General features: G+C 33.8%; 1 long non-coding RNA gene across 1 annotated transcript; it reads left to right on the top strand.

The window, feature by feature from the left end:
* The first annotated feature begins 907 nt into the window (after nucleotides 1–907).
* LOC147077142 (uncharacterized) lies at nucleotides 908–6003 on the top strand. Its single transcript, XR_015069772.1, has 3 exons — nucleotides 908–1132; nucleotides 2940–3035; nucleotides 5360–6003. It is a non-coding gene; the product is annotated as an uncharacterized LOC147077142 (long non-coding RNA).
* The last annotated feature ends 342 nt before the right edge of the window (nucleotides 6004–6345 follow it).

Genomic DNA, 6345 nt, shown 5'->3' with positions numbered 1-6345 from the left:
ATCAATGAAATTAATGATAAAGTTCTACGGAAGTAGGTAGGTACGTGGCAGTGCAACGCACAGGACCGAGAGAAGTGGAAGCAGCTTGAAGAGGCCTTCATCCAGCAGAGGATAGATTCAGGCTGATGATGGTGATGGATAGGTAGGTATATTATATTTTGCAGCTAGTATTTCAAGCTGTAATACTATTATACTAGTATAACTGCCTAGCATTGGCAAAGAGTGAATATAGACTGTTAAAATCCAACATAAACAGTGCACCCTAAACTTTGTCAGTATATTATATACCTACATACTCTAATTTTGTTTTCATTTAACTAAAATACATAAACAGTGCTGGTTAGTTTTTAAAATTCAGGTTAACCCTGCCTAATCATATTAGTAGAGGTTGGCCATGGAAATCCGATAAACATAATACCCACTTTGCCGTCACACTAAACTTATTATTTTGTTTTCATTGAACTAGGAATACAAATTTAATTGCAGGTGGTTTTTAAAATTCGATTTAAGCCTGCCGCCAAACCATAATAGATAAAAAATATTCTTCTATCTATAAAATTGTGTTTCATTATTAATAAAATTTTAGAAAGGTGGGTAGGTACCTACCTATTCATTTACGAATATTTTTGTCAATCAACTAAGTTGGTACTTTCCTATATGACTTGATTTACGTAGGGCTTAATACATTTTTAAAACTAGCTAACACAAACTTTAACTTTGTATTATTAGTTCGATATTAGGTATGACTTCTAAGTGTAATGTGCATTATTTATACCAAATCTTTACAGCCTACCTCCACCATTTGCTACTGCTGAATATAATAATATTATTATGCAATAGATATTGGGAATTTTATATTTAGTTAGATTGCCACACTAGAAAGAAAAATTATTGTCTATGGAGACAAGGCTATCGTCACGACGTCGGCAATGTCAGCTGTCAGCATATTCCGTGATGTGATAATCATTGATGCTTTCACGCATTATAATTACGTAAAATGGACATAAAACAGGAACCAGAGGTATACGAACCTGACGCAGAAGAGCAGCAATGGTGTGATGTTCCAGTAGAAACCGTGGATCCTCTTACTATCAAGCAAGAGAATGTAGTTGACACTAGCAATACTTCTGAGGTTAGTTTCCAAATTCTCCATGACATACCACTGTAAATATTAGTTATCGTCTATCTAGCAATATTCCATTATAGATATATTGTGACATTATGGCAGTATGTCGAAATGATTTTCGGGTGGTCCACTTTTCAGCTGTCACAATCAGATCCCAGATTGCTTGACATATTGATTCGCCCCTTCTCGTTTCAAATGGAATTATAAAAAAATCACAAATCGAATATACTAACTATCAGTGTTTTTTTATAAATAATATAGGTACATTCCTGTTATTCATCCGCTGTCAAAGTCAGACTAGTCTTTCACACAAAAACCGGTGGTAATATCGATTTCCAAAAAACATGTAGCATTGATATATGCATTACATTTGTAGAAGGTGTGTTAATGCTAGTGTATTATTTATCATATAACTTATCTATTCAAATCAAACCATTCCCTATGTGAACACGACAGACGTGTCAGTATGAGCACTATACCTATAGAACAATGATAGGTCATACATAGACAACAACGGGAGGGGCGGAAAAAGTACGACCAGTCGTTGTGGATGTATCGGCTTTCTACTTGAGTCGGCAATGACGTATTACATTTCACCATACTATGGTATACTATACGGGCATCTTTATGTATGAAACCGGTCCAAATTTATTAAATAATAACAGTGGAATAGGTAGGTACTTACTTACTATTAATCAATAATCATTTACATAATATTTTAATACAAAACATTGTGGACATTGTGTATGTATAAGAAAATAAACTCTATGTTAAGTATCTGAGGATGTTTATTTATACAAGAAGGCAACAGATTTACAGTTATAATATGTAAATTGAACGTAAAACATTTCACCGTGGCGCAGTTCGCCGTGAGCTTTCTATCGGAAAGAGACATCAATATGAACATTAATTCAATTTTCATAGCTGATTTTGGTAAAATTCATGAGTTCAAGAATTAAAATACATAACCTAACAAATAATGCAGTATATCGGCTACCTACCTTGGTTAGATCCATACAACTCAGAGCCGTAGTAACAATGGCAATATTCACCCTTGATACCTTCATCCACTGCTGGATGAAAGCCTCTCTGATTGTTTTATTGGTCTCGTATCATCCATCACAGCATTTCAATAATTAATGTGTTCAGTTTCAACAAGCATAATATGCGAGAAGACCCATTAACAAATTAATCATTTGGCACTTGTCAAAGAGGTTTGACTCTTCCCTCTTCCATCACAATAAACAACCATTTGACGTTTGATGTAAAAATTGTGAATTGTTATTATAAAAGATCTTTTAGGAAGAACTATCAATGCATAAATAATTAATAGTATGCATATTGTTCCGAAATGCTGTTACTCATTTGTATTCTTCCATTAATAAACACTTTTTAACCGAATAATAACGTAGAATAATACAAGACTCATTTGTCACTAAACGTGAAGAAAAATGTACCTAATATTATTATTATAAACACCTGTGAAAAGATACGCCGGCATTTCTCCTGGCTTTGCATCATATCGCACTGCAAGAGACAATGTTTTTTTTTTACTTAAAACGTCGACTAAAATATCTCACTTCTTTCAAGATCGAGAGAATAACAATATTATATCCGCCATGTTGTTTTACGACACGAACTTGAAGCTAGCAGTTCCAGTAATACCAACTGTCTTTCTCCGATTCGTATTTTTTCGTACGTAAATGATGGCATGTTCCCTCTCCAGTCTTCAATCTCTTTGGCACTTTAAATCTAGAAAAAATACTGCTCGTAACAGATAACATAATATAAATCTGAGTTATATTTTTTTCAGGATGTTAGCAGGTTTATTGAAGACCCACTGCGCTCATTCAGTTATGAAGATCCCTTGGCCGGGTGTTCTAACCCAGGAGACTGGCCAGTACATCAGGTATGTAAACCACATGGGTAATATATTCCTATTTGTTTTGTGTCTTTATCTTGGATAGATAATATAATATGTGTACATTTAGCGCCATTGCTGCCGGGAAAACTTGGAGTCACTAGCTGAGGAACCAGTATTTTTTCATCATTTGGTGACTGAAAATGAGACATGGGTGTATTATAGACATCCTAAGCTAAAAATCAACTTTACATATACAGTGGAAGAAGCATAAGTCTCCTTTCACTGCAAAAGTCCAAGATGGAAAAATCTGCTAACATGATTGTGACCATTGTCTTATGAGACAAGGAACTTTCCGTAATAGAATTCTTGCCGCACAATCATAACGGTTCCATGAATTAACAGAACGGCGATAAAACAGAACATGAAAAAACAGAACAGTGACAAAAACAAACAGCGATAAATAGAACTATGCAGCGCCATCTTTAGATTAATAAAGCCTGAGCATATCTTTTTGCACAAGCAACGAGTTGATGAAAATCAAATCCCAGATTGCTTGACATATTGATTCGCCCTTTTTCGTTTCAAATTGAATTATAAAAAATTCTCAAATCAAATATATGAACTATCAGTGTTATTTATAAATAATATACATTCATAAGTCAGACTAGTCCTTCGCACAAAAACCGGTGATAATATCGATTTCCAAAAAATATGTAGCATTGATCTATGCATTACATTTTTGTAGAAAGTGTATTAATCCTAGTGTATTATTTATCATTTAACTCATCTATCCAAATCAAACCATTCCCAAGGTATCAAGGCAGCTAGAAATATCGATTTGTAATAGCATTTTAATACTCATATTTTTATTAACCGTGTATCCATATATTATGAATAGTGTAGGAATATGTTTTCTGAAAATATAATGGCTTGTAATGAATGAAACTGAAATCAAGTAAGTCATACGTTTGAAAAATTGATTTTCACATTCACTTATTATACGTATCACGCTTCTTGTGTAAATAAGCCCTGAAAGGGAAGTAAGAATACTCCAACAAGTGAACACGACAGACGCGTCAGTATGAGCACTATATAGTCATCCATAGACAACGGGAGGGGCGAAAAGTAGGACCAGTCGTGTAATGTATCGGCTTTCTCCTTCAGTGGACAATGCTAAAACTCATTGTTTCATTGTAGTCACCCACGATTTTCGAACCTATTAGATAGATGAGATAAAGCTTGCCAGCGATTAATATTAGCCAATGCCCATACAGGTCACCTTGAAGTTAAAAATAGGTATGATGCCTACCATTACTAATCGAGTGGCAATAGTGTTCATGATTTTCAAAATCAAGCTGCTTAATTGAGTTTTTACGCCTTTTATAAGTATTTAATTACTTATTAAATATTTGAATACTGCAAAAATTTATGTTTTATATTTCCCCTGGCTGTTCTGTTTTTTCATGTTCTGTTTATTCTTGTTATGTTTTGTCCGGTTACCAATCATAACATGACGTCTCTTGATCAACTGCAAGAGTCGTGTTCTCCAATTTTTTGGTCACTTGATAAGAAGAGATTGAAGCCGCCTGCAGATAAAGTGTAGATAAAGATGGTGCTGTCGAAGGAAGGAGATTGCGAAGGTGTGCGCCTTAAAGATACTAGATAGATATGAGATAAAGTGACGGAAGTAAAATAAAATCATATTATGATCGCTGTAGATGGATTGAAGTTGCTATCAATCACCATCCTCACTACTGACACACAATATATAAAGAGATACTTTTGATTGGTTGGATTGAAAAATTCCAGTTATTAGCTTCAGATAACGCTTTGAGAATCTTAATTATTTTTTTTTGTGTTATACAGAATTCAATTCAAACTTATTTATTTTAAGTACATAAATAATGAACATACCAAATTATTAATTTAAAGTGTTCACGACATGACATAAAATGAGTGTTAACAATTTTTGAAATATAAATACAGAGCAATGTGAGTTAATAATACAATAAAAAATAAAAGTAGATGAAAGCACACAGAGTGAACTATTGATAGACCCTATCTTAAAAACTTATAAAACAACGTCTACCTAAATTCACCCTCACGTAAGTGGAATAAATCAATCTCTGAAGCGATTTAATTAAACATAGTTATTGCCCTCTCAATCGACATCACTAATGGCAGGTTAGTTCTGCACCTATGGAGAATAAACAACGGATGCCCTCGATTTCTAAGATAATTATCAGAGACACAAGCCAGTTTGTATTTTCGCCGCGTATAAGTCGGAAAAAATATGTAGCTAAATAAAGATCCCTTCTAAATTATATGTTTATACATAGGTATTAATTTTTGTTTTTATTTATTTACAGAGTACGTTTATGCATCGCAACATAGCTTCTACTGTGGGCATATCGTCTCATTGTGGAAATAGTAGTAGGAATGTACGCAAACACATGGCATCTGCTATGTCTGAGAAACATTGTGCGCTTCCTTTAGGAGAAGTTGACATTCAAATAGATAATAATATTAAAATGGAAATCCCAGTTGCACCCGAAAAAGAAATTTGTCTAAATTTAAAGAGAGCTTCATTTAATAACAGGAATTTTGTGTGCAACCTATGCTTTGCGTTTTTCCCATCTAAAAACATTTTAAATGACCATAAATCTAAGCACGTCATTCCTTCATCAGTTGCCAGTAAAAAGAAACGCGGTAAAAAACGATATTATTGTAATGAATGCGATTATTCCGTAGATTTTGCTTGTTATTTGAAAAAGCATAAATTGATTCATGGCAATGAGAAACCTTTTAAATGCAATCTATGCAATTATAAATGCTCACGATCTGATGCCTTAAGGAGACACGAAAAACTCATAGTCAAGAAAAACCTTTTAAATGCGGTGAATGTAATTTTACCTGCATACAATCTTATGAATTTAAAAGACACGAAAAGGTTCATAGTGGCGAAAAACCGTTTAAGTGTAGCTTATGTGATTACAGATGTATACTTTCTAGTACATTAAAATTACATGCAATGGTTCATAGTGGTGAAAAGCCCTTTCAGTGTGACATATGTGATTACAAATGCACACTTGCTTGTACTTTAAGAAAACATAAATTGATTCATACTGGTGAAGAACCTTATAAATGCGCTATATGTGAATACAAAAGTATTGATTATACCTCGTTTAAGAGACATCTAATGGTTCATGGAAACATAAAACCCCACAAGTGTACAGTGTGTGACTACAAAAGCGCAGATGCTAGTGCCTTGAGGAGACATAAAAAGATTCACAGCGACGAAAAACCTTTTAAGTGCAACTTATGTGACCATCGCTGCAAAGTCCTTAAAAGTTTA

Source organism: Rhyacophila brunnea, unplaced genomic scaffold (assembly GCF_057557595.1).
Source record: "Rhyacophila brunnea isolate RB1 unplaced genomic scaffold, BYU_Rbru_1.0 scaffold_13, whole genome shotgun sequence".
Lineage (NCBI taxonomy): Eukaryota > Metazoa > Arthropoda > Insecta > Trichoptera > Rhyacophilidae > Rhyacophila > Rhyacophila brunnea.
The sequence above is the reverse complement of the archived record's forward strand: the minus strand, read 5'-3'. Positions and strand labels throughout refer to the sequence as shown.